This window comes from Meles meles, chromosome 10 (genome assembly GCF_922984935.1).
Source record: "Meles meles chromosome 10, mMelMel3.1 paternal haplotype, whole genome shotgun sequence".
In the NCBI taxonomy this organism is placed as follows: domain Eukaryota; kingdom Metazoa; phylum Chordata; class Mammalia; order Carnivora; family Mustelidae; genus Meles; species Meles meles.
Genome location: NC_060075.1, coordinates 68,794,504 through 68,821,750, shown reverse-complemented (window position 1 = coordinate 68,821,750; position 27,247 = coordinate 68,794,504). Strand labels below are relative to the sequence as shown.

General features: G+C 35.7%; 1 long non-coding RNA gene across 1 annotated transcript; it reads right to left on the bottom strand.

The window, feature by feature from the left end:
* Nucleotides 1-26,218, bottom strand: LOC123951339. The gene is made up of 3 exons (XR_006820456.1): nucleotides 26,050-26,218; nucleotides 6,426-6,519; nucleotides 1-210 (listed from the first exon to the last, which is right to left on the bottom strand). It is a non-coding gene; the product is annotated as an uncharacterized LOC123951339 (long non-coding RNA).
* Between the last annotated feature and the right edge of the window lie 1,029 nt (nucleotides 26,219-27,247).

The following is a 27,247-nucleotide window of genomic DNA, read 5'->3' as shown; positions in this document are numbered from 1 at the left end:
TTAGATCAAAACATTTATTTTTTGTGTGTTACAAAAACAAAAATAAATCCCAACAGGTAATGAAATAAACTTTTTTTTTTTTTTTTTTTAAGTGTCCCGTCCTGGGTTCTCTGACTTAGAATTTAGTACAGTTCAAGTTTAGGTTGCTTCAACACTTCTTCTGGATGCTATGAGGTCTCCATCTTATAACCATGTTTCTCTAGTTCAGCTCTATAATAAAACACAAAAGAACAACATCACTGGACATTCTTTATGATAAATTAAAGAAACAATGTTTTTAGAAATACAACTAATAAAACAATGAGCTAAGCCTAGGCACAAATATAAAATACTACCAAGTAGCTTTTACTTTACACCCTTAAAAGAAATCTGTGCAAGAAGGAAGCTGAATGTGAATAAACATTAATGCTAATAAAATTCTACTTTCCCATTAGTAAACCTAATTTTATATTCCTTAATTTTCTGATAAAACTATTTAAGGAAAAAATGTGAGAGATTAACTACTATCTTCCAAACATCTTTGAAATACCATACAAATGTCCTGTTCCTAATATTTAAAGAAATTTTAAGAATTATCAACCATATGGCTAAGAACACAAGACATCTGATATCAGATTTTTAGGAATTTTATAATCCTAATAGGTATTATTGCTATTTACACATAAAGAATAAACAGACTGCTTTCCATATTGACATATATCTATTGCTCTAACCCAGACAAAAGTTACCAAATTTATTTTTTCTTTTTTTAAGATTTTATTTATTTGACAGAGAGGGATCACAAGTAGGCAGAGAGGCAGGCAGAGAGAAAGGCAGAGAGAGAGGAGGAAGCAGGCTCCCTGCGGAGCAGAGAGCCCAATGCAGGGCTCGATCCCAGGACCCTGAGATCATGACCCAAGCCGAAGGCAGCGGCTTAATCCACTGAGCCACCCAGGCGCCCCCAAAAGTTATCAAATTTAAAAGTACATGCGACTTATTCTGCATTAACTATATGTAGACAAAACATATATAATAAGTTACAAAATGCTAAACAAGATTTTACTTAAAAAAATTTTAAATGGGTATTAGAAGAGAACATAGGCAGTAACCTCTTCGATATCAGCCACAGCAACTTCTTTCAAGATATGTCTCCAAAGGCAAAGGAAACAAAAGCGAAAATGAACTTTTGGGACTTCATCAAGATCAAAAGTTTCTGCACAGCAAAGGAAACAGTCAACAAAACAAAGAGGCAACCCACAGACTGGGAGAAGATATTTGCAAATGACAGTACAGACAAAAGGTTGATTTCCAGGATCTATTAAGAACTCCTCAAACTCAACACACACAAAACAGATAATCATATCAAAAAATGGGCAGAAGATATGAACAGACACTTCTCCAACGAAGACATACAAATGACTATCAGACACATAAAAAATGTTCATCATCACTAGCCATCAGGGAGATTCAAATTAAAACTACATTGAGATACCACCTGACACCAGTTAGAATGGCCAAAATTAGCAAGACAGGAAACAACGTGTGTTGGAGAGGATGTGGAGAAAGGGGAACCCTCTTACACTGTTGGTGGGAATGCAAGTTGGTGCAGCCACTTTGGAGAACAGTGCGGAGAGTCCTCAAGAAATTAAGAACGGAGCTTCCCTATGACCCTGCAATTGCACTGCTGGGTATTTACCCCAAAGATACAGATGTAGTGAAAAGAAGAGCCATCTGTACCCCAATGTTTATTGCAGCAATGGCCACGGTCGCCAAACTGTGGAAAGAACTAAGATGCCCTTCAGAGGATGAATGGATAAGGAAGATGTGGTCCATATACACAATGGAGTATTATGCCTCCATCAGAAAGGATGAATACCCAACTTTTGAAGCATATGGACGGGACTGGAAGAGATTATGCTGAGCGAAATAACTCAAGCAGAGAGAGTCAAGTATCATATGGTCTCACTTATTTGTGGAGCATAACAAAGAACACGGAGGACATGGGGAGATGGAGAGGAGAGGGAGTTGAGGGAAACTGGAAGGGGAGATGAACCATGAGAGATTATGGACTCTGAAAAACAACCAGAGGGTTTTGAAGGGGCGGGTGTGGGGGGGTGTGGGAGGTTGAAGAACCAGGTGGTGGATAATAGGGAGGGCACATACTGCATGGAGCACTGGGTGTGGTGCAAAAACAATGAACACTGTTACGCTGAAAATAAGCAAATAAAAAAAAAATTTTTTTTTTTCCTCCCTATTACCCACCACTTGGTTCCCCCAACCTCCCACCCCCACCCCTTCAAAACCCTCAGGTTGTTTTTCAGAGTCCATAGTCTCTTATGGTTCGCCTCCCCTTCCAATTTCCCTCAACTTCCTTCTCCTCTCCATCTCCCAATGTCCTCCATGTCATTTGTTATGCTCCACAAATAAGTGAAGCCATACTTGACTCTCTGCTTGACTTATTTCACTCAGCATAAGCACTTCCAGTCCCGTCCATGTTGCTACAAAAGTTGGGTATTTATCCTTTCTTAGATGTCCATCAACAGATGAATGGATAAAGAAGATGTGGTATAGATACACAATGGAATACTATGCAGCCATCAAAAGAAATGAAATCTTGCCCCTTGCAACGAGGTGGATGGAACTAGGGGGTATCATGCTTGGTGAAATAAGTCAATCGGAGAAAGACAACTGTCATATGATCTCCCTGATATGAGGACGTTGAGATGCAACATGGGGGGTTAGGGGGATAGGAGAAGAATAAATGAAACAAGATGGGACTGGGAGGGAGACAAACCATAAATGACTATTAAAAAAAATTTTTTTAAATGGGTATTAAAGACCTCAAAAATTTATAAATATATACCCAATATATACAAATATATATATTGTAAATATACAACATAAATTTATATTTCATATAAATTTACTTATATTTATAATTTATATTTTATATAAATAGATATTTTATAATTTAAGTAATTTATTCAACCTGAACTTTCAGTCATCCTTATATACTGCAACTTTTCATCTGGTTTGCATAAAACAGATGCACAACAAAGTTTAGCTCTATAGTCAATTTCAGCTAAACTACTACTCCAAGTACCATCAGTAACTTCTCTGCCACAATTCAATTTTATAGAAGTCTACAACAAAATTATTTCAGGGCCAAAAGTATGATAAAACAGTGTATAAATGTAAAGTATGATTAATGTGCCCCACGCCATTATATCTAGTAAGATAAACTGACATTTGTTCTCCAGTATAATTTAGCTTGGACACTATCACACTATCCAATGTAAACACAACACAAAAAAACACATGTAGGAATGATGTATATTTACTATTCATTTATCCAAATGTCACTAAAATATTTACAGTTATTTATAATACAGAGATCTAAAGTCCATGAATAATATTAAATCCAGAGATTATTCAGAAAAAACATTTTTATCTTCTGCTCAGGTGTAGAGGATAGTATGGGCCGGTGGTAAATCACCCCTTTAGTAGTCTAAAGATCAGCCCAAGTTTCTGACACTGCTCCTTCCTTTGCTAAATTTAACCAAAATGCTTCCTTTGCTCCCCCCCCAATCCCCTTCCAGGAGATTAAAGATTTTATCTGTTCTTCATGTTTTCTACTTAAAAAGGAAATAATTTTAAAAGTTTCTTAATAGTCTTCTGCCGCCTTTAACAGAATCTATGTAGATTTTTCACATTCTCTTATTCTACAACAACAAAAATCCTGGAAAGTCAGCTTACAATTTAGATAACAGGTACACCAAATCTGTCCAGGTTTGCATCTGCCTTCCTGAGAGGAGGCAGTGACTAATTACATTTGTAAAAGGAGAATATGATATGCTTCTCTATTTTTAGAGAAGATGAAAAGGTTTTTTGCTAGAATTTAGGACATATAAAAAATCAAAAGGAAAAACAAATCGAGGTACTAAGTACAAAACACAAAATTATACAAACACACCAGTATCATCATCAGTGTGTGGAATGAAAAAAATCTAACAAAGAGATGAGAAAGAAATCCAGCACAATTGGAACAGTATCACAGGACACATATAGTAACTGTACACTATTTGAAACAAAAACAGCACCTTTCCTTTTTCAACAAAAACAGAAAGACAACCACTGGTAGGTTTGAGAACTCTCTTTTTATTTAAGAAACTACTCTGCTATAGGACAGTGGCTATATTTGACGTGGGAATCAGAACAATATTGGCTTCTTGGATTTTTTTTATGTAACATGTGATGCAAGGTCAGGAAAACTAATCCCACCCATTTCTACTGAATGTGTCTCTGAATAACTCCAAGAAGAACTAAGAGTCATTGTTTTTGCTGCTTCTGATTATTTTATGACTTTTAGTTATTTGGAGATACAGGTGGCCTTTTTCTTTCTACTTCTACTTGTTATAGGTATTTACAGTGAAAGAGAAAAACATGGAAAGCGGAAGGCTAAGACATGTAGCTAATAAAAGGCAGATTCAGAGTTGGAACCCAGGGAATCAGAATGACTCTAGAAAATGTACTGCCTCTCTGAAGCTAGGGATAAGGACCCATTTACAATATCAGAACACAGTAAAATATGTTCTTTACTATGGTTTATAATATCACATTGAGCCTGTGAAAAATGCAGTATAGAACAAAAGGTACTGCATCATTAAATTTATTATAAAACATCTCTCTTTTTGAACAAATGTACTAGACTAGAAAATTAGAAGACTGCAGTAGAACTGCTAGATCTTGATTTGAGCAAAGTATGATAGTTTACTTACATAACTCTGTGGCCAAGATAGATACATATGGGTTGAATCAAAATAAAATTAGGGAGGGAAGAGTTATCTCTACAACAAATGGTACTGGTATAACAAAAGAATGGAGTTGGACTCATTTCAAACCATGTACAAAACTTAATTTGAAATCGATCTTAGACCTAAATGTAAGAACTAAAATTCTAAAACTGTTAGAGAAGAAAATATGTGGATAGATTTCCTTGAATTTGGCAATAAATTCTTAAAAAGTAGATAAACTGGACTTCATCTGAATTAAAAACTTATGTACAAAGAACACTATAAGGAAAATGAAAAGAGAAGTGAGCAGAATGAGAGAAAATATCTGTAAATAATAAGTCTGATAAGGGCTTAGTACTCAGAATATATAAAGAACTCTGACAACTCAACAACAAAAAGAATAGCAACCCAACTTAAAAATGGGCAGAGGACTTGACTAGATTATTTCTTGAAAGAAGATATATAAATTGTCAACAAATACACAAAAAAAGGCTCTTCATTAGTCATTAGGGAAATGCAAATCAAAACCAATCCACACCCACTACGATGGTTATAATAAAAAAAGAATAAAGTTTTGATGAGAATGTGAACAATTTAGAACCTTCATACACTATTGGTAGTAATGTAAAAGTGTGCAGCTGCTGTGGAAAACAATTTGGCAGTTCCTCAAAAAGTTAAAGAGAATTATGATATGACCCAGAAATTCCACTCCTAGGATTATATCCCCCAAAGCTGGAAATAGGTAATCAAACAAAAACTTGTTCATGAATGCTCATAGTAACACAGTTCACAGTAGTCAAAAGCTGGAAACAACCAAATGCTCATCAACTGATGAATGGATAAACAAACTGTGGCATATCATACAATGAAATATTATTCAGCCATTAAAAGAAACAAAGTACTGATACATGCTATGGCATGGATGAAAGGTGAGAACATTATGCTAACTGTAAGAAACCAGACACACAAGATCACTTATTATATGATTCTGTTTTTATGACTTATCTAAAACAGGCAAATCTATAGACAGAAAATTAGTAGTTGCCAGGGGCCAGGAAAAGAAGAATGCAGAGTGACTGCTTAACAGGTATGGTGTTTCCTTTTAGAGTGATAGAAATGCTTTGGAATTACATAGAGATGATGGCTGCAGAACACTGTGAATATACAAAATGCCACTGAATTATACACTAAATGATTAGTTTTGTGATATATGAATTTTACTTCAATCAATCATATTAAGTAAATTTGCACATGAATATGAAAAAGTACACTCCCATCACCCCAATCTCCTTTCCAGTTTGAGAATCACCAATCTTTTGGGTCCTGGCATTCTGGTTCTAATTTCTGCTGAGTTATTCAACATTGGTGGAAAATTAATGTTGATAAAATTAAACCCACAAAAATAAAAAATAGCAAATATGCTTCTATTTAACTACCTTTGTAAAGAAACTAGAAAGAATAAAAGTTCTATGCAATTACACAAAGTATTCATGTTTAGAAACACAGATGAAGGTAGTAGGTTTTCCTTTTCATAATTCAAAAATGTATTTCAAAGATTAATGATCTTTTAAAGAGGTCAATCATCATATGTAAGTTACATATTCCATCTTTACAATTAATACTAAGCTATATAAAATCTGACTTAAAACTTACCGTAACTGATTGGAGAAGTCATCCTCTACATTGTCATCATCCCAATTATCCTCCCAGACATGTGCATCTTCATCTTCATCTAAACCAGCCCAATCTAAAAACAGAAACAGATGCTGTCTAAATACTTCTCACATGTTATTTCCATAAATAAAGAAACTTCAGAAAGTTTGCCACTTAAGACACAATTCAAAACATCTAATACCATATCTATAAGAAATGGTAACCTTCCTCTTTAAATCTCAATTCATGCTTATTCTCTCAATTCTTGAATTTGCAGATAATCTAAAGCAGAAGTTAATACAAAAAAATTCCATTTGCCATGAAAATGTATTATAATTTCAGGAGGATATTTACTTTCCTGATTTTTACCTTGGGCTAATTTTTATAAGGTCTATTTCACAATCTTCCAAAATACAGCACCAATGATGGGAAAGTAAACTGAGGAAAAACTGCTAAACATAAAAAATGATAACTCATACATAAAAAAAAAATGGACCAAATTACAAGCATCATTTGCCTATCATCAATAGAAAATTTTTAAAGGGAGGACAAATATAGATACGTACAAAGAGGAATGTTACAGTTTTTAGTTTTCTCAATTTCCTTTTTTGCTTCCTTCCCTTTTGACGACAGGGAGAGGGGTTAAATTTTAGTTTTTTTTTTAGAATACTCAGAAAACTTATGAAGCTAACACTTCCTTCAACACCTCCTTCCCTACTACCTCAGACATTCACATTATCATTTCTTACCTATACAATGGCAATATTCTTCTATCAGGCTCTTCTTGCTTCTACTCTCTTGATCCTGATAAAAATCTAGCCTCCTGGGTTATAATGTCATTATATATTCTTCTTCTTCCTTTTTTTTAATGTCATCAAACCATCTCAGAAGAGAGTTTATGCATACTTTGTTGTCCTACTTAAGATGCACCGCCTGCTATAATCTTGACATAGCTTTATTACAAAAAATTGTATGATTTTGCATAATGTATTTGTTTTAAAACAAGTATTTTAATTATTTAAATTTAAATCCACTGGGATGATTCACTCATGTTAGTCATGCAGCTTCAACTACTCTCTTATACACATTTCCCCCTTGTAAAAAATAACAGTGAAGAGCATTCACAAGATCTTCGTTTTTATTCAGTCCTAACTTTACTTCACATTTTGAAATTGCTTAAAATTTTCTACCAAACATATGCGGTTCCTCTTTTCTTTGTCTTTCTGCCATCTTTTGACCCTATTACTTGGTCTGACATCTACTTAATTAAAATACCTTAATTAGTTAAAATACCATTCCCCATTAAAAGGAACTATAGATCTCTGAAGAAATGGCTGGTAGCAGATCTGGAATAAGGAAGTTAACAGGGAAGTTTGGGATTTCTTTTTATAAACATGTCAGAAGGTACTAAAACTGGCTTAAAGTTGTTTCTACTGGCCAAATTTGGGACAACTTTAGAATCACAAGAATGACATACTGAATTAAATGAAAAAACCCATGAGTCCACAGCAGTATTTTGGGGGATGAGTTGTTGGGAAGAGGATGCTCTTTACAACTCCCAGGTACATAAGTGCAGAAAGAATGAGAGAATTAGAAAATCACCATTTTGCAACCCTCAGTACAATTCAGGCAAGGATCAACAATGGGTACTATACTAAAACTATTGAGTGAAAAATAGCTGAAACTACACAAGATTATGTACTTATTAAATGAGGGGAAAATTGGAAAGATCTGGAAATCACAATCTTAACCAATGATTACACTTAACATCACCAATAAATTTTGACAACTTGACATGTATCTTTTGATATAATGCAGTGAGAAATAAATATCACCTATGTAGTATTCATTAAAAATACTGACCTTTAATCTAATCATGAAGGAAATACCAGGCAAATCCAGAATGCGAAATTTTTTATAACTGGTATCTTCAAATAAGTTAATGTCATAAAAAACAAACAAACAAAAGACCAAAAAAAAAAAAAAAGGAAAGGGCTGTACTGGATTGGGGAAAAAAGTGATGAGACACTTTCTACAACAGTTGGTAAAGTCTGGATATGGACTCTGTATCTGGATGACACTGAATTAATGTTAAGTTTCTTAAACATGACTGTAAAATTGTTTTAGAGGAACATGTCCCCCATTAAGACATGCATGCTAAAATATGTAAGAGTTGTGTCTTTTTTTTTTTTTTTAAGATTTTTATTTATTTGTCAGAGAGAGAGTGAGCACAGGCAGACAGAGTGGCAGGCAGAGACAGAGAGAGAAGCAGGCTCCCCGCAGAGCACGGAGCCCGATGTGGGACTCGATCCCAGGACGCTGGGATCATGACCTGAGCCGAAGGCAGCCGCTTAACCAACTGAGCCACCCAGGTGTCCCAGAGTTGTGTCATTTTGTCAACAGTTTATTCGCAGGTGGTTCTCAAATATATTTGATATATATCATACATATTTCTATCATATATGATAGAAGTAAAGTAAACAGGGCAAAATATTAGCAACTGATAAACCTTAGGTATTTGTTGCCTTTTTTTAACTGACGCACAACTGACATATAACATTGCATTAGTTTCAGGTATACAATATAATGGTTCAATAATTGTATATTTTGCAAAATGATAACCACAGTAAGTATAGTTACATCCATCACCACACATAGTTACAAAATTTTTTGTGATGAGTTATTTTGAGAGATTTACTCTCTCAGCAACTTTTAAATATGCAATACAGTATTATTAACTATAGTCACCATGCTATATACAGTATATTCCCATGCCTTATTTATTTTGTAACTGGAAGTTTGTACCTTTTGACCCCCTCATCCATTTTGCTCAGCCCCACCTTGTCCTCTTTTTTAATACTTTTCTATAGGATTGAAAGTTTCAAAATTAAAAGGTGGGAAAAGTAGTTTTAAAAAAAATCACTTTGGGGGCACCTGGGTGGCTCAGTGGGTTAAGCCTCTGCTTTCGGCTCAGGTCATATCTCGGAATCCTGGGATCGAGCCTGGCATCAGGCTCTGTGCTCAGTGGGGAGTCTGCTTCCCCGTCTTTCTCTGCCTACTTGTGATCTCTCTCCTGTGTCAAATAAAAGAAAGGAAAAAAAAAATGACTTTGGAAATCAACTCTGGAAGCCTTCCCTATGCCCATCTCCTCCTCCTGACCCTCGGAGATTAGGACCCCTCTTTTGTGTCTATCTCTATTACAGCAATTACATACTGTACAACCATAATGATCAGTTTATGTGTCTATATGCATTACTGGGGTCTGAGCTCCTTAACAATTAACAACTATGTGTTATTTACCTTCATATTCTTAAACTACAAACAGTACCTAGCATCATGCACAACAAATAGCTATGAAAAATAAAACTCTAAATCAGACCTTGTATATTGTTGTATAACCCCCTCCCCACCCAAAACAGTAAAGTTATACTCTCTCTTAAGTATGTCTTAGCCTAAGTTTCACTTTAGTAATTACTTATTAGAGACATGGCTAAGAACATTTCAACTTGAAAAGAAAAATAATAAAACATATGATTTAGTTTTTCTTGTAATGTACATATAAATTAAAATCTATTCAACAACTGTTTATAATACGGGTATATTACTCATTATGTTATATACCTAACAAAAATTTTTGAATGCAATACATGTCATCATTATAATTTAAGAATAGAAGAAAGTGCGTCTATTTATCTGGTCGCCCAAGACAGAAACTTAGGAGGCATCTTAACTACTCTTTCTCCTTCAACTAACACAATCACTCATCATGACCCTTCCACTTCAACTCCCAATTATCTCCAGAATAAGTATCCCTTCCCTATTCTTACTGCCACTTATTAATTTAGGGTTATTCCCTTCATAAATATTACTGTAGTCTTCTTTCTGTCCCCTCCTCCCCAGTGGTACATAGTTTATACCATTCCACCACCGATGCCTAAAATGCAACTGCCATTCCTGTCCATTGGTATTCAAAACCAACAAAACCACATTATATTAAATCTGCAACACTGATATGATTAGCTGAGTGCTGGGCACACCACAGACACTGAATAAAACACTGGGTAAATGGACTATACTTCTCAAGTGCCCTCTGCGTGGTCAATCTCAAGAAAACAGAGGCCAGTGTGATCTCAGTAAAGCCAAGAGCATCTATTTCAACACAGAAGAGATCAATAAGCTCATGTATTATGAATTGGTAATGTAAAATTCTCAATTATACTTGACAATGTCTTTGAGAATAGTGATAACTTCATCCAGTGCTCCCCAAGGAAAAATCATGGGGGAAACTTAAGACCTAGTGTCTGAAAACATGAAAAAGTTTCTCTTAGGCCATTTATTTCAGGTTGTTAAGAAGCTCAGTTAAATGTATACCGAACTTTAGGGCACCTGGCTAGCTCAGTTGGTAGAACATGTGATTTTTTTTCTTAAAAAAAAAAAAAAATTTGTTTACTTATTTGCAAGATGGAAAGAGCAAGAAAGATCACAAGCAGGGGGAGTGGCAGAGGGAGAAGCAGACTCCCTGCTGAGGAGGGAGCTCGACGAGATCCCAGCACCCTAAGATCATGACCTGAGCCAAAGGCAGACACTTAACCCACTGAGCTACCCAGACGCCCCAGAGCCTGCAATTCTTGATCTCTGAGTCATGAGTTCAAACTCCATCATGGGTGTAGAGCTTACTTAAAACACACACACACACACACACACACTGTATACCCATCTTTAACTACTGGATATAGGGCAGTGAATGTATATTCATTAATAAAAGCTCTCAATAATCAAAAGTATTTTTACACAAATAAATTTTCTTGTACCTCTTAGCATATTATTCTCAAGCAGAGAATACTATAATTACCTAAATCAAATCCTAACTATTCTCTGAGGTCCTTAACAACAATAATACTTAACAGTAGTATTAATTATATCTCAATTGACTGGGCTAGAAATAGCCTTACATTTCCTATAGGACCTTGCAACTGAAACTGAAAATTTTTATTCTGTTTGTGAAACTAACTATATTTTATCATGAGTAGATTAAGACATTAAAAAAATTGGGGAGCCACATTAAGGATTTCCCTTGTCTCTGGAAGTGTGATTAGAAAGTTACTGCAATCCATTTTTATTTTTACTTTTTAAAAAGATTTTATTCATCTATTTGAGAGAAAAAGAGTGCGCACGAGTAAGGGAAGGGGCTGAAGGAGAAGCAGACTCCCACCGAGCAGGGAGCCCGATGTAGGACTCAATCCCAGGACCCTGGAATCATGACCCGAGCTGAAGGCAGATGCTTAACCAATTGAGCCACCAAGGCACCCAACCAATGGGTGTAGAACTTACTTAAAACACACAAACACATGCACTCCCAAAGCTAAAATAAACTGAGAGAAAACTTTATAGACCAGAAAAGTGACTTAGTTAAGTCAAGAGTTAATCATCAGGTACTGGGATAAAATATATACGTTATAATGTTATGAATAAACTTTTTATTCTTCTAAGAGGGAAATCTCAGAAAGTAAGGTATTCTAAGGGAAATATAAGGGGGCAGAAACTGCAATGTTAAGTACATGAGAGGAACATTAAGTAAAGGTGGTACTGGGTGTAGCTAAGATAAAATTTTAAATTAAAAAGGAGCTTCATTTCAAACAATAGATATATTTCTCTACAATACTGCATGATTTTCATTTTAAAATTAAAACTAAATAAAGCACTTCAAATAATCTCAAATTTAACTTTCATAGAAATTTGTATTCTTGTATGTTGAACTTGTATTGGGACAACTAAATTCGTAATTCATTTTATGGCAAGTGAACAATGACTATATGCATTCATCCACATCTTCTCCAGTCTTACTATAACCTATAGTTCCATAACTACCTAATAGTATTAATGGACAGCTTAGGATTTTATGATTCTTGTGTTGTGCTAATTACATACACTAAGGCCTTCCAGTATAAAAAATCCACATAAAACTAACTATATCATTACACTGCAATGTAGCAAGATATGGCTTTATACTTCAAGTTTTTTATAAAATGTCTAAGATGAAGTACTGTTTAAAATCATAGAATTTTAGAGAAACCCTTGGGAGATCACTGAACATCATACCCCCTTCATTTAAAAACCACCACCATTACCATTACTATAAAACAAAGAAGGTAAAGATTGTTTACAAGAAAATATTTAACTTTTCTACCAATATTTCAAAATCCTAGACTTTAAACACTGATATTTGTATTGAGCCAAGAAATAGGAATCACTAAATTAAGTGTTTATTTTACTGATACTTTAAGCATTCTTCATAAAGATATCTAATGCGGTGTAATGTTCCACAAAATAATCTGAATATATTAAGACTGGATAATATGTTCTTGAGTAAAGGGGGTGATATAACTGAACAACTGAACTGTTTTAAAGTTCTAAGACACAAAGTCTCTTATCAGCCTACAACACTTTTAATTAAACATAACCAAGTTATTTCTATCTACATAACTCCCTAATAAACAATAATGTGTCAAAAAATTTAAGTTAGAAATATAAAATAAAAGAATATTTATTTCACATTTCTCTGCTAATCTTGTAGGCCTATCCTTTCAAGAAGAGTAAAAACACAGTTTTTCCCCTGCCCCAGGAACTTTTAATCATACTATGACTTGATTCAAAATGTTGATTTCAATAATGTTATTATTTGATGTCATTCCAATGTCTTCAAGCTGGCTTTTAACTCAAGAATTTTTAACTAAAGAGACAAAAACAAAAACAAAACACAAAATCAAACTTGTTAACACCTATCCAACTTCCTCAGAGAATCACCAATAAGAAACAACAGATTCAATAACTTGTTTTATTTTCCCAATTCTTCCCAATAAAATAAATTTTATTTATTTTCCCAATTCTTAACTCTACATAGGATAGAAAAAGTCAAAATTCTTAACATGAAAGATACTAGTTTGAACAGTGTCTTACAAACTTCAAGAGTGGTACAAGTTTGGGTTTAAAAAGTTGAATTCTGGAGCCTGGGTGGCTCAGTGGGTTAAAACATTGAATTCTGGGGTACATGGGTGGTTCAGTTGTTAAGTGTCTCCCTTCAGCTCAGATCATGATCCCAAGGTCCTGGGATTGAGAGCCCCATATAAGACTCCCTACTCAGCAGGGACCCTGCTTCTCCCTTTCCTGCTCCCCCCATGTTTGTGTTCCTTCTCTCACTATGTCATAAATAAATAAAATCTTAAAAAAAAAAAAAAGGTGAATTCTGATAATTTAGCATACAGATAAAGTATCTCTCCCTCCTTTAAAAACCATCTTGTGCTATTTTAATGGCAAGGAAAGGAAAGAGGAAAGTAAAAATAAATTTAAAAAAAAAAAAGGAAAGCAGCTCATGAGGGTTGGGCACAACAGTACTGTGAGCAAAATTTTAGGTAGAATACACACAAAAAAATGCATAATGATAGTTCTGTATTTCTTTAGTATTATACAGCACTTTATAATTATACTATTGAGTACACAAAGATACAAATTTAGAAAAGCTGGTTAAATTCTTCACAAATCATCATATGAATTTCAATGTATTACTCTTTAATCTTAATGCCTTATCTTGGGAGTTAGACACACTGAACTGTGTATGAAAGTGAACAGACACACTGAGCTATCCTTCCAATTATCACAGGTGAAGAATCCAATATATAACCTTTTGAATTACAACTTACTAAGCACTTTAAATTATTTAACAAAAGCACCAATGACGAAATATGTGTTCATTCACATTGACAAATGGGAATCCATAATCTATTTTAGGTGGAAACTTTAAAGATTTTATTAACAAATGTACTGAACATTTATGTAAAAAGTTTAAGTGATAAGGTAAAATAACACCCAAGTATTATTTCCAAACACTTATAAATCCTCCATACTGTACATATGTTATATTATATATAAATTACAATATATGTATACTTATACTAAGTGAATGTGTAAATTAAAAAGCAATAAGGTTGTAATCTCCTGTATCTGGCATTTCTTGCAATATATCCCTGATTTGTGTTTTAATTTTCAATTATAACCCTAAACTGATAACATGCAATTTTATTTAATCACTCCTTTTTAAAGCCTTAAACCCAAAGACAGTTTTTGAAAAGGGCAAAATAATAAAATGAAACAAAGGATACCTGATTCATGTCTAATGCTTTCCTTCAATACATAGCTGACTTTATAAAGTATATACTTTATCTTCAACACTAAGTGCATTGCCAGGATTGTGATTAATCATTTAAATAACCACAGCTGTGTTTACTTCAGTGTGCAGGCCTCCAGATGTGTACTGGTAAAAAAAAATTACCATATTTTAAGAAGAATTGGAAGTAACTAGTAACAGATGCCTAATACATAAGTTTCTAGGAATTCTAGAAAATTATTTAAGACTTTCCCCCCAAATATGGCTTTGTTCACATTTGCCAGTGAGAATTATATCTGTGACTAGCCTTAAGTTTCACAAATCTGACTATCAAAGATCCCACATACTTCTTCTAAGTATTACCTTGACATTTACATATGGAAAAGGGTTTTCTCTCAACTTAGTATTTTTGAAATTACTCTCCCCACTCTCCAATACACATTCCAAAATTTCCTAAAAGTATGAAGTATACTATATGAAGAAAAGTGAAGAAGAAATTCTACTTATATTAAATAGGGCTGCAAATGCCTTATTCTATACCAATGTGTAGGAGCATCAAATTTTCATTTAATCCTTAATAGTAAAGCTACCCTGAGTATAAACAAACTAATCCTCAACAAAGTGTCTTCAAATAAAAATTGTACATTTATATGCAGAACATTAATGAAGAAAAAGATTTTAAAAACAAATGGAAGTTTGAAAAATTCTTAATTGTACACTTAACCATTACAGGTAAGTATACAGAGAACTACCTACCATCATAGGTAAGGGAAAGAGAAAAGCAACAGTTACAAAATCATCATTCTGCTCATGAATTCAACAATGAAGGCACACTAAATATAGTCATTTTGAGATACATATACATGTCCCTGCTTAAACTGTATAAAATAGATTAAAACAAAAACTTAAGTTTTACAGGTTATCATGATACAAAAACAACTATACCCTAGAGATCTAATGTCTATTCAATAGCTAAAAATCAGTACCTAGCATAGCACCATAATATTACTGTATTTTCTCCAATAAGGACCAAAAATGTCAGTGAGGAACTTTAGACCATCCAATCAAATGCAAGTCATAAATGATGTTGCTACCAGACTACTGGTGAGCTAGTCTGAAAGAGGCTCAAAATAAGCTAAATAATCATTTATAATTTTTCATACATTTTAAAAGAAGGAAATTCAAACACAATTCCTTTCATCGATAATTTTAAAATACACTCCTCTGGGAGAATGGTTCCACAATAAAGTCATGGTGACTTTGCTTCTCTTTATTAGCGCTTAGAGTTTTTCTCTGTACTTTTATAAAATTGCCAAAAACCATTACTCTCATTTTTAGCGAGCCCTAATGCCCACACTTGCCGCAATTCCCTCATTCTGATCCTCCAGATGAATGAGTTAAGATGCGAACCCCAACACCTGTCTTCCACTAGACATACAAGTGCAAAATCACAACCTCCAATTTCTTATTCCCAACAGTCCTTATCAAACAAGTTGCCAAAACTCACTTGTTATTCTTGTGTCACTCTCTTCACTTCTTTCCTAATAACAACCTTTCTCAGGCCCTTAGTCCTCAGCTAAGCTATTTCAACAATTTGCTAATCAGCTTCCCTACCTCAGTCTCTTTTCTATCTTTCTAAATTAATTTAGCTGAGTTGATCTTACACTACCTACAGCTTAAAGGAGGCCCATACATATCTAACAAACAAACAAAAAAATCTACTTCTCATGTATCTAAGGATAAAGTCCAAACTGGACTTTTGGCTTCCAACATTAGGCCCCAAATTACCTGCATTTACAACCACTATTTCATAGTCAAATAAAACACACATATTATTTTTTCACCTCCAAGTATCTACTCTTTCCCCCTTCTTTTGGAAACCCTTGTTCTACACCTCTGTCTTTTGAAAGCTTTGTTCAAATGTTGCTATCTCACCTTGTACAGAACTGGAAATAATTTCCCCTTCTTTTCAACCTCTGTTAGTTATACTTTACTATCAGTTGTCTAATTCCCTGCCCTCCCTATCCCTGCCCCACCACTGGAAGGAAACTCAATGAAATCTTACCCAGAAGCCCAAAAGATAAAGATAAGCAAAAGCAAAATTGCTCTGTTTTAACTGGGGGTAGTGAGGGAAGGGCTTACAGCTCCACCTCCCAAGATAAGCACTTCCAAAATACTAAAAACCTCAAGCTTACTATGAAAATCACTGTGCCCTGACTCTGTGGTATATCTAAGTTCAAAGGTTAAGTATCACCTAAGGAGTCAAATTTGCCTCAGTGCAGCATCTAGTTAACTGTGACTTGGTAAATTACCAAATTTTGCAGAGCCCCAAGCATAAAACCTTTATAAATCTGCTATGTGAATTAAATGAGACCATGTATCTAAAGCACTTACTATTGATAAATGGCAGCTAACATCATTCTCTCTGCACCATTCACTGCCAGATTTATAGGAAGCACTCAACAAATACATAGTGAATGAATAAATCATTTATTATGCACCAATCACCTCATAGGAACTTGAGGAGTAAGGAAAGTAAGACGGAAAACGTGTTCCAGAATAAAGATAATACTATTCATACCAAACATTACATGTACAACACAACACAGGAAAAAAATATATTTGGTGAACTTTTTTTTTTTTAAAGATTTTATTTATTTATTTGACAGAGAGAGAGATCACAAGTAGGCAGAGAAGCAAGCAGAGAGAGAGGGGAGGAAGCAGACTCCCTGCGGAGCAGAGAGCCCAATGCGGGGCTCGATCCCTGGACTCTGGGATCATGACCTGAGCCGAAGGCAGAGGCTTTCACCACTGAGCCATCCAGGCGCCCCTATATTTGGTGAACTTTTAATACTTCACAAGAGTTTAAATATAGTCTTTGAAACTTTTCTTTTCCCCTCAATGTTTTCAGCAATTCATCACATCTTTCACTGGGTGATGTTTAACAACAATCCAGTAATAATGTTAAATATTGAAGTTGCAATTGCTTACTGCTTGTTTATTATATAGAATCAGTGAAACAGCTAATCCAAATAGTTTTTCAAAGTAATTTTTACTGTTTAATATCCTGGAGCACACCTCTCACTAAACCCTCCCAAGCGCGCGTTTGTGTATAAAATATATATAATTTTTAAAAGATTTTATTTGTCAGAGCAAGCACAAAGCAGGGAGAACGGCAGGCAAAGGGAGAAGCAAGCTCCCCACTGAGCAGAGTGCCCAATGTGGGACTCAATCCCAGAACCTGGAATCATGATCTCGGCTGAAGGCAGACACTTAACCCACTGAGCCACCCAGGTGTCCCCAAGCATCAGTATCTTGATTTTTTTGTTTTCTTAACTCCACTGTATTTCTTTATACCTCCTGCACATCTGTATGCATCTTTAAACAACTGTTTGTTATTATTTTATGTATCTTTGTATTTTATATGAATATACACTATTTTTAGAGTACTTTTGGAAATTAATTTAAAAGTTTTCAATACTAGAAAACTAATCAATTTTTAAATAACCAACAAACTCAAGCTTTATTTTGGATATTCCTAAAATTACAAATAAAATATTTGTCAATTCAAATTCTAAGTAAATACCAAATATCCAAAATCCAACTCCCTAAGGAGACTGGAAGGAAGAAAAGGGGACTAATGTTTATTGAGTACCACTTTGTGTGAAACTCTGTGCTATGCATTTTATATGTACCACTGTTATGTGTGTGTCCTCCTCCATCCCAAAACAGTTACGTTGAAGCCCTAACCCGAATGTAATGGTATCCGGAGATGGGGTCTTTGGAAGGTAATTAAGATTGTGTAAGGTCATGAGGGCGGAGTCCTCAAGATGTGATTAGTGCCATTACAGGAAGAGACACCAAACAGCTCGCTCTTTCTCTCTCCACCTTGTGAGGACACAATAAGAAGGCAGCAGTCTGCAAGCCAGAAAGAGAGTTCTCACCAGTCACTGAATCAGCCAACACCTCGATCTTGGACTTCCCAGCCCCCAGAATGGTGAGAAAGTAAACTTCCATTGTTTAAGTCACTCAATCTACAGTATTTTGCTATGGCCCCTTGATGGTAACAGCTGGGGTGCCTGGGTGGCTCAATCCGCTAAGCATCTGCCTTTGGCTCAGGTCATGATCCCAGAGTCCTGGGATCGAGCTCCACACAGGGATCCTAGTTCAGCTGGGAGTCTGTTTCTCCCTCTCCCTGCCACTCCCCTGGTTGTGTGCAGGCACGCTCTCTCTCTCAAATAAATAAATAAAATCTTTTAGTATATGTGCTGCCGAAGCGAGCACTAAATAAAATCTTTTAAAAAAAGAAAAAAAAAGACGGTAAAAATTCAAGGAAAAAAGAACAGTCAATCTCACTTAACTCAATCCCAAAATGATGACATTTCATTTTTCATCCATCAGGTTCACAATGACTAAAATGCTAAATATGGATAATGGGGAACCTTATGAAGGAAAAAGTAAACTGTGATAGAAATTTTAATTGGTATAGCCATTCTCAAAGGCAATTTAAGGCTATATGTCAAAATTCAAAATGCACCTGGTACCAAATGAGGTGGCAGAGCCAAAAGGGCATTCCTACAGAGGCAGAACATAGAGTGAACACGGAGAAGAAGTCATGTGGTGCTTTAGCCGGGAGGGGAGAGGGTGGTCTGGCAAAGAATGTTGAAGCCCAAGTGACATAAGAAAGGTAACTGTGGGTGGAGGGGGCAACAAAGATTGGCTAGGGAGCAGGATGACCAAACAGACAATATATTTAAGACAGTGAAAGCCAGATTTCTCACTGTTGGGGAAGGGAGATACAAATATGAAAAGAAAATGAGCTAGAACGAATAGTGTAGTGCTGAACTGTAACTGGAGATACTGTGTGAACTTATGGTTTTATATATACACACATATAAATACAAGTGCATAAATTTATACACACATTTCTGTACTTCCTAGTTCCTTCCACTGAAGAGGGTCCCCAAAGCAACTAGCACAGCTGGAGTTAAGATCCTGCTTTCTGAATATTATTCTCCACTAAAAGAAATGCTCCTTGGAGAAAGAGCTGATTCCAGGATTAGAGCAGGGAAAGAACAAGATTAACTTGAAAGAACAAGATTAACTTAGAATATCTTTTTGTGTCAGAATGCTTGGAAATGCACAGAGAATGATGATGACATGTCAAAAGGTTACAGAAGACAGTATGACAGGGCTCCCCATATTTGATCCTCAAATATAGGGCAATTTGAGGATCAAAATAAGTAATAGCACCATATTATAACCCATTAAATGAGAATCCGAGTCTGTATGGATATAAATAACCAAATTAATAAACTGAAAGTTTGATAATGAGTGGAATTTAGTATTTCCATAGTTTCACAAAATGCCTATTAATTACAAAGGGAAATGAGTAATCTAATTTTGGAAGAGCCTCATATAGACAATACCTTAATAAAGTGATCAAAGTGAACTTCATCAGTAATAGAACAAATGTGAATCATGTTCTACCTGATAGGATGTAATGAGAACACAAAATCGCAACTATGATATATTCCTGATAACCAAGGTATATAACCTGAATTTAATCAGGTGAAAACATCAGAGAAATCCAAGTAAGGAACATCTACAAAATAACTGGTCTGTAAACTTCAAAAGTGTCAAAATCATGAAAGTCAAAGACAAACAGAACTGTTCTAGAATGAAAAATACTATATATAATATGGTCCTCTGTATTTTTAAAAAATATATATATAAACACACACAATATATACATAAATTCTGGAAAGATACTTAAAAAACTAGCTAACAGTGGCTATCCCTGGAGTATGGAGAATGATTTGGGGGAAAGGGAAGTAAATGCTTTTACTTTCTACTTTATGCCCTTTTATAGGTTTAAATTTTGCTATAAGCAGTTACTTGTACAATTATCACATATGTAATACTATAAAAGCATTTTAAAGAAATTAAGTAACTAACATGAATTGATAAGCTATAAGTTGATGAGAGATGGATTCTGAAACTAGGTCTAATCTTAGATTCATTGTGCTTTTTCCACCCTAGGGTTCAAAAACTTTCTTCTTGCATATAATTACCATGAATGGACATGCAACAACCACTCTGTCATTCATCATATTTCTTTTTTCTTTATTTTTAGTAACACAATTTCTCCATTTCTTGCCACCACCACATAATTAATTTAAATGTGAGATAGTGTTATTTATGTGTCCACTATATTACATTTAATAACTGAAAATAGCAGAGACCCTCTGAGCATTAGTTAACTAATATATTATCTGACACATTATCAGTTGTATCTATCTTATATTTATGATTTTCAGGAATCCCATTGATGGTTTAGTCCAGTTGGTATCCAATCAATGTAAATATTTCTCCATGGCATTTTTCACTGGACAATTCTTATGCAATACTGGTCTATACACAAGAAGCATTTAAAATCCTTGGCCTCTACCCCTAAATGTCATTACTTCACATTTGCATCTGTCAGGTAAATGTGATGTCCAAAAATACTTCCCTAGATAAGAACCACTGTAAGATGTCTTACTTTGTTAGGTGAGAGTAGCTCAGTTATTCCAGAGGGAACCACCAGCTTGTTTATTGTCTGCCTCAACAGATTTCCATCAGTAACAGTCTCTTACCCAGCAATTTTTCAAGAAGGGTTGGAAAGTAGGTAGTACACTGCTCTTGAATTCATCAGATAACAAAGCAGCTTCACTGATCATAGAAAAATTATAGAATACTTAGTATAATAGAATTCTCTTGTAAATATCATTACTTCTGGAGGCAGACTCAGTTTCCTTTTAAATATTCTAAAAAGTTTCCCCCTTAAAAAAAAAAAATAAATAAACAGGGGCGCCTGGGTGGCTCAGTGGGTTAAGCCTCTGCCTTCGGCTCAGGTCATGGTCTCAGGGTCCTGGGATCCAGCCCCGCATTGGGCTCTCTGCTCAGCAGGGAGCCTGCTTCCCCCGCTCTCTCTCTGCCTGCCTCTCTGCCTACTTAATGATCTCTCTCTCTCTCTCTCTCTGTCAAATAAATAAAGTCTTTTTTAAAAAAACAAACAAACAAACCCAAAAAAAACCCTCTCAATTCTGGCACAGAACGAAGAGATTAAAAGAACCTAAAGGCCCATTTGTTCTTTCCACTCTTCTTTTCTTACCCACTTTTGATTGTCAGAGGAAGGTGATTAATGAAAATATTTTAAGTATCCTTTTAATATCTCTCTGATGAAAAATTTTTTGACATTTCAAATAAATTATAAAGTATTTCAGTTTTAGACCCTGCTCTAGGACTACCAACCTAGCCATGCGAGCTTGACAAGTTTTATCTTCTCTAGATTTTAAGTTGCTTTCCAGTTCTAACCAGGCCAAAGCCTCCAAAATTAATTATAATCAATCACACACAGTATGCTGAGTGTCCTCCTAAAAAAGCCTATTCTCACTTTAAATAGCCAAAAAGTTGCAGAGCATATTTCACGAAGATCCTAAATATGATTTTTAAACAGTTCTTAATGACCAGATTATATACCCATCAGTTAGAGTAACTGTGAGGAACTGCCAATGTAACACAGATCCACAAGTTTTAAAAAAGAAGCATTTGTTTCTCTGGACCTTCAGAGAATCACCCCTCCCACCACTACTATACCTCACACTGAAGAACTATTCAAAAGAAACAAAGAGGGTCCATGAAAACACATTACTGTAGCTTCCTTTTTAAAACAGAAATTCCCCTTCCTTAAAATGACTGAATGACATCCTACCAAACAAGTTCTCATCTGGGATGAGATGTAGCAACAATATTCCCCCAAAAGATGGATAATCCATTAGTCAAACCAGGGATACCAAACTTCAGTAATGGCATTCATGCAGCAGTCTCTTGTAACTGCGAGCTACCCTACACAGTGGGTATCACCCATCACCCACTTTCTGGAGCAATGAGGCAACAAGGCCCGTGAAAGTCAGACCTCCTATAGATAGAAAAGATGATTACAGGCCATTTTATGTTGTATCTGTTACTGTGTCTGACAATGGTACATTTACTATAAAGACAACCACAAGAAAGAGAATTTCCAAAGAAAGCAGAGAACCTGGAAAATAACTCAGGTCATAATCACTGAACTGAAAATTCAAATACTAAAAAATTCAAAATGGGCCATTTAGTTATTCTCCAACTGTAAAGTGCATACTAGTCTTTAAAGGATCTTGGTAAAGTCCAAACTAATTCAGAGGCCTAGGTTGAGAAACTGCATTTCTAATAAGCTGCCGGTTAATGTCAAAACGCTGGTCCATGGATCACATTGAACAGCAATGAAGACAGAAGCATGACTTGGCCATAAAAAACAAATGAACAAAAAATGTATAGTTTCAAAAAAGAAATAATTCAATAATTCCTTGGTGATATTTTTCCAGGTTTTTTCTCATAGTTTTGTTTTTTTTAAGAGGAGTTTTTATTAGTAAATATTTATTGGTTTCACCTATTGGGCTAATTTTGTACCCAGCAAAATCTCAATTCAAATTAACATGAAAGGAAAACCTGTCTAAATTATGAACCACAGAAGAAACACAGAAGCCTAAACAAAACAATGGCATTTCAATGTTATTTCTCATTCTAAATGGAAATATTCCTAAATGAACTAGGTTTTACACATTCAAACCTAAAGAGAATATTCTATAAAGACCAGTTAAGTGCTGAGTTACTTAATTTTAATAAACTGGTTGATCTTGACAGGCTCTTGTCTTAAAAATAAATAAATAAATGGAATTCTCAGGGTATCTGGATGGCTCAGTCAGTTAATCAACCAACTCTCAGGTCATGATCTCAGGACCATGAGATCAAGTCCTCTGTCAGGCTCTGTGCCGGGCATGGAGCCTGCTTAAAATTATCTCTCCCTAAGACCCTCCCTTCTAAAAAAAAATTCTCTGCTTTTTCTCTTTACTTTAATGAATTTTTTACTATATAACTACCAAGACTTTGAACAAATTGCTGCTCACAACATAAAATTCGAATAAGAACAAACTACATATTCTGCAAAAACTGCTGAAATCAAAGTTGCTGAGAAAAATCACGTGTATCATTAGGTATTCAATTATCTCTAGAACTCTCTAAGCAGTCAATTCTCAACTACCTACTTTATTTTAAGATTTTATTTATTTATTTATTTGTCAGAGAGAGAGAGAGAGAGAAGGAGAGAGAGAGAGAAGCACAAGCAGGCAGAATCACAGTCAAAGGCAGAGAGAGAAGCATGCTCCCTGCTGAGGAAGGAGCTTGAAGCAGGACTGGATCGCAGGACCCTGGGATCATGACTTGAGCCAAAGGCAGTGGCTTAATCAACTGAGCTACCCAGGTGTCCCTAACCTACTTACTTTAAAATGCAAGTTTATTCATTAAACAAGCACTTATTTATTTTTAAAGATTTTATTTATTTGACAGATAGACACACAGCGAGAGACAGAACACGAGCAGGAGTGGGAAAGGGAGAAGCAGGCCTCCCGCTGAACAGAGAGCCTGATGTAGGACTCGATCCCAGCGTCCTGGGATCATGACCTGAGGCGAAGGCAGAGGCTTAATGACTGAGCCACCCAGGCGCTCCTCAACAAGCATTTATTAACCACCTACTATGTGCCAGGCACTTTGTTAAATGTTAAAAATAAAGCTTGTGTTGGGGAGTCACAGAGACCTTTCAGATCCTGGCTTGACTACTTAATGACAAGCTTTTGAAACCTAAGCATTGATTTCCTCACAGTTGTGGCTACTATATAATGTAAACAAAGTGCCTAGCATTATACTTTGTACGTGATAAACAATGGGTAAAAGCTATATGAAATATGAAGTCTGAGTAAAAAGTTAATCCTGCCCTCAATAAGCCATTTCTCTACTGAAGAGCTCAGTGTTAGATTACAAACCAACCTGACAGTGAGGTAAAGGAAACATGTCTGGGGAGCCTGGGTGGCTCAGTGGGTTAAGCATCTACCTTCAGTTAGGTCATGATCCCGGGGTCCTGGGGTCCTAGGACCAAACCTGCTCCAGCTCCGTGTTCAGCAGGGAGTGTGCTTCTCTGTCTCACTCTGTCCCTCCCCCACCCCTACTTGGGCGGTCTCTCTAAAATAAATAAATAAATAAAATCTTAATTAAAAAAAAAAAGAGAGAGAGAGAGAAAACATGTCTGGACAGATAAATCCACTACCAAAACAACAACAACAACAACAACAAAACAATCCCTTCAATATACAATGAATCCCATAACTGTGCTTTGGGTTAGTGTATGATCCTATGAACACTAATGTCTTCTTCCACTAAACGATATAATAGAGTACACCATAAATAAGAAGAACAAATGTTCAAGTTATGTGGTTTTTTATGCACAACAGGATCACGATGGGGTATATACCTTAGGACAATTTTAGCGAAGTTGTAACTGCTTGACAATTTTATTGAAGTTGTAATTGCTTAACATAACAGATCGATACACTATTAATCACAATTCTCTTCCTACCACCTTCAGAAAGGCTACCAATAGCAGCCTTTACTTACAAGAATATTTATCCCACACATAACAAACAATAAAGTTTATATAAAGTAAATAATTCTGGAAGCCAACCTGGCAACAACAATTAATCAATTTTGTTCTTTATTCATAAAAAAATAAACAGAAGCAGTACATCATTCCTAGAAGGTATCCATCATTTCTAGCCAGCTATATGACATTGGACAAACTTTCTTAATAGTTCCAAACTTCAATTTCTTTATCTGAAAAATGGTAATACTGGTACCTAGTTGCTAGAACTGTTGAAATGAATACAAGCAAAGCACTTAGACAAGTAATTACTCAATAAATATTAGCTATTTGCTCTCACTTACAATGAGAAAACTACTCTTGGTAACCATGAAACTAATAAAAATGTAACGTTTTAGGGTTTTCTGTTAGTTTGAAGTGATCAAAAATGAGAAACAAGGATAAGGTAACAACGTGTTATTATCCACCAACACCTGATCCTACTTACGTGGCTTCATTTATGAAGTCCTAAAAGTAAGCAATACTGGCCTAACCAGGTACAGCAATTTAATTCTGGGTGGTTTAAGGGCAAAGGAAGGTTGCTACACTACAAGAAAATAAAGAAAAAGATTTGTGTAGATATGAACGAGGTGGCGGGTTAAAAAAAAAAAAAAGGAAACGAAAAAAAAAAAAAAAGACCAACCATCCCGGACTCGGCTAGAGGCCCGGGTCACCATGGCTCCTCCCAATGAGGAAGCAGAAGGCATTCAGCCTCACTAGCGAGGCCCACCCAGAAACCCCGAACCCAAAGCCGGTCGCATTGAAGGTCGCGCGTGCAGAGCCTCGAGAGCCGGCCGCAGGGGTCTGGACTTCCCGCCGGCGCCCCCGGGCCGAGCTCAAACATCCGCGCCGACTCTAACCGGAGGCCTGAGTCACCGTTCGCGCGGCCCAGAGGCTGGGGCCCAGCTGGTTACCTTCGGCAGGGAACTCCTCGAACTCGTCGTCCTCCTCCAAGAGACCCAAATCCACCGGCTGCTTTTTCTCTGACATGATGACGCTCTGCGCCAAAAACCTCTCAGGCCAAGAGGAAAGTTGGAACTCTCACTTTTCCTCACCGAAGCCACCGACGCCGATGCGCCTCTGAGGCCGGCTCTACCATCGAGACGCGGTAGAAGAGCAACAGGAGCAGCGCGAGGAATGCTGGGATACTGGAGGTCCGCCCGGCGCTTCCTGCGGGTTTAGCAATCCCTAGGAGTTAGAGAGGGATCATTTTATGCCTTTATTATTTTATCTGGGCTCTCTGAATTGGCAAATTTGGCATCCGGGTAGGTTTTCTCACTGGAAAAAGACTCACAATGTGTAGAAAAATTAAACACCTTTACTTAGTTTAAGTCTGAGGGATAAAGTGCCCGCTAAGATTCCTGAAGGGCCTGCGAAGTGTTGGCTCTTCATATAGATTAGCCCCAATCTTAAACCGATCCCTAAGCATGGTATTAAATATCTCCACGTCACAGAAAATTCAGATTCAAAAAGAAAAAGCCACAGTCAGTCAAGTAGTGCTAGACAGTCCAAATACAGGTTTGTTTACCTGACTTGCAAATCCACTCTGCCCTTTGTTCGTTGTTCCTCCATCTTGCAATCACGCTGTAATAGAGTGTGTTTCTGTGTGTAATAACTAGTTTACAGGTTATTATAAAACCAAACAATGTAAAAATCGATATATTTAATACTTTATGGTGTTCAAATATATCATTTTGAATTTTTCAAATATTAAATATTTTAATGTAGCTGTGAGCTTATAAAACTTACATGTGTATGTAATATTATAATGTAATATAACATATAATTAGGTGTATAAGTTTTGATACATATTCTTGCTTGTATATTTAAATCCTGTTCCTTCATTCAACAACAGTAGGTGTGTTAGTTCATGCCATGCACCAGGCACCATACTGGAAATCAAACAGGTATAAACAAAGTCCTTCTGTTCCAGGAGTTCAGAGTCCACTTAGAGACATATAAACAGATAAATCACAGTGGAACATAGTAATACATTTGAATTTCTATTTTAAATGGAAATTATCTGAGAAATGAACAGAGCATATGGATGTACAGAGAAGAGAGCAAGTAAATATAGCACAGATTTTGGACCAGAATTTGGGAACCTCAATT